Source organism: Ricinus communis, chromosome 6 (assembly GCF_019578655.1).
Source record: "Ricinus communis isolate WT05 ecotype wild-type chromosome 6, ASM1957865v1, whole genome shotgun sequence".
NCBI classification, from domain to species: Eukaryota; Viridiplantae; Streptophyta; class Magnoliopsida; order Malpighiales; family Euphorbiaceae; genus Ricinus; species Ricinus communis.
This window is the reverse complement of record NC_063261.1, coordinates 2240040-2243048: the sequence shown is the minus strand read 5'-3', so window position 1 is coordinate 2243048 and position 3009 is coordinate 2240040. Positions and strand designations below refer to the sequence as shown.

The following is a 3009-nucleotide window of genomic DNA, read 5'->3' as shown; positions in this document are numbered from 1 at the left end:
TGCACTCTTTAATATTGATTGACATTTATTAGTTATACTCAAAGAGTTAGTGTCACAACCGAATATTTTTTAATTAATAATCAATATTCATTAGCATGTCATTAAATATGTCATTTGCATCATAATTATGTATAACCTATTTTATTATACTATGTGGTAGATAAATCTATTATTTAGTTACATATTGATTTAATTGAAGAGTAATGATTTAGGACTAAATTGAAAAGTTAGAAAGAAAGAGGATTAAATTGTAAAATTTCTTATTTTTACACTGATTTACTACCACTTTATTTCTTCATTTCTACATATACTTCCCATAGCTTCTTCTTCTTTGTCCCTCTCATTCTTCTCCTTTTTTCTTCTTCAAACCTTTCATTTAAATCTTGATTTCCTAATCAAATTCTACAAACTTTTAGGAAGTGAAATCTATTTCTTCCTATAAGTTTGAAGGTTTTGGGCTTTGATAGGCATCATATTATACATATTTACATGCCCGATTGTTTACATTCTTATGCATGATTATCTCATTTTATGCTAGAATCACCTGTCTTTTATTTCCTTTCACGTTTCAGGTCATTTTCGAAGGACACTATCAACAATCGAGGGAAAAACGTGTGATTATGGACCAAAATCTATCAAATTGGATAAGGACTAGCATCTCAAGGGTTGAGCACGACCTGGACTCTGGCCGTGCTGAACTGCCAACTAGCTGCCCTCTAAGAGTGCCTTTTGGCACGGTTTCCGTAGCCACCATGGCCTCCACCACGGCCCGTGGTGGCTCAGCATCGGCTTGGGTACGACCTGAAAGAGGTCAACACAAAGGAATCCTTAGGTTCAGCACAGCCTGGACTCCGCCCGTGCTGACCAGCACAAGCTTGACCACGGCCGTGCTGAAAAGACTATATAGGCAAAATTCGATTTGGTGAATGGAGGCTCAATTTTCTGACTTGATTCCAATATACACACTCGATTCACTTGTTTTCTATACCTCAATTATCGACTTTGGGAGATCAAATTCATCAATTGAAGGAAGGATTACACTTGTTTCAATATCGATTTGAAGATCAAGACAAGATTTGGGAGCATTCAAGAGGCAAATTAGTGTTTGATATTTTGAAATGGAAAATTAAGGTTTCTCATCCAACTTGAAAGAGAAGGGTGTACATGCCTTCAATTTTCTTTTCCTTATTTGTTCCTTACTTTGCTTTAACTATGAACATGAGTAGCTAGATCTTTTGAACCCATTAGGGTCTTTATTGTTGATGGATTGTGCTTAGTTGTTAGATTTGTATTTGCCATTCTTGTAATCTTCTTGCTATTCAGTAATAAAGTTTGATTCAGTTAATTTGAGACGTTGAATTAATTGTCTTTTGGGTTGTTTCTTGACATTGAGAAATGCTTATTACAACTGGAATTTGAATAGTAAGAATTGGTAGTTAACACTTAAAGATAAGGTTAATTTACTCGCCGGATTAAGAATTAACAATTCTTAATAGATCTAAATCACGCATAATACTAATCTGTAATAATCTGATAGGAAGAGATTCCATTAGGTTAGTGCAGGTTTAGGAAGTCGGTGAGCTCGAGAAAGGAACCGAGTTCGATTCAGGATTTAGGCACGGGTAAGCAAGATTGGTAATTTATAAAATCAACCTTTAGAATTCTATCACTTAGGTCCCCTTTTGGGTTTGTTTCTCTTGTTGCAGTTGTCTTTCGATTGTCAGTTGCTGTTCATTTATTTATTTGCATTCATAATCATTAGTTAGTTAATTTAGACTTCTCACACCCTATTTCAGACTAGATAACATAGTGAACAGTAGTAACTCTAGGTTCACCCGATCTCCAGGGATACGACCTTGATACTCACTAGTGCTAGGCCGCATCGATAGGTTCACTGCCTTAGGTGTAGGTTGCATAAGTAGCCCATCAAGTTTTTGGCGCAGTTGCCGGGGAAACCGTAACGGTGGACTAGAGTGAATTGTTTTCGTGTTACTTTAGTCATTATTTGTTTATTTATTTATTCTTTATTCTTTATTTTATTATTTTTATTGATTGGTGGTTGTTTGGATTGACGGTTTCAGGTAGTTTATGACCAGGAGCTCTAACCCTGATCCCATAGAACCTTTATCTGACCCGGAGCACTCTTTCAGATTATTGAGATGATGTTTGCAGGCAGTTGAGGAGGAGGTCGGAGTTACAGTTCAGGTTCATAGAGCTAACGTGATGGAGAACCACAACCCCAAGGCCGATGACGACTAGAGGACGATGTACGAGTTTGCTCGACCATCTTTGGATGGGACGAAAACTAGTATAGTCAGACCTGCTGTAGCGGCCAACAGTTTTGAGATAAAGGCCAATGTTATCCAGATGATCCAGTAGAGTGTGCAGTTTGGAGGATTGCCCAGCGAGGATCCCAATGCACATATCTCCAACTTTTTAGAGAATTGTGACACATTCAAGATAAATGGAACAACCGATGATGCCATTCGGCTGAGATTGTTTCCATTTTCCTTGAGGGACAAAGCAAAGAAATGGTTGCAATCTCTTCCACAGTAGACGATTACTACCTGGAAGGCGTTGGCCGAAAAATTTCTCTATAAGTGTTTTCCTCTTGCTAAAACTGCTAAACTTAGAAATGACATATCTTCTTTTGTGTAGTTTGATGATGAAAGCATGTACGATGCATGGGAGAGGTTTAAGGACCTTTTGAGATGCTGCCCACATCACGGATGACCAATGTGGATGCAAGTTCAAACCTTCTATAGCGGGTTGAACCTTGTGACAAGCCAGATGGTGGATGTTGCAGCAGGTGTGGTGCTAAACAGTAAGACGCCCGAGCAGGCTCAAAACTAGATAGAGGAAATGGCCATGAACAATTATCAATGGCAATCCTTTAGGAGCCGACTAGGAAGACAAGGAGTGGTCAACCAAGTGGATTCTACAGTAGCCTTGGCAGCTCAGGTGGAGCTTCTAACCAAGAAGATTGACCAACTCCAGATGCCGGTTCAT

General features: G+C 38.5%; 1 non-coding gene across 1 annotated transcript; it reads right to left on the bottom strand.

The window, feature by feature from the left end:
- Positions 1-2625: 2625 nt before the first annotated feature.
- Positions 2626-2732, bottom strand: LOC112534281. The gene has a single exon (XR_003078577.1). It is a non-coding gene; the product is annotated as a small nucleolar RNA R71 (small nucleolar RNA).
- Between the last annotated feature and the right edge of the window lie 277 nt (positions 2733-3009).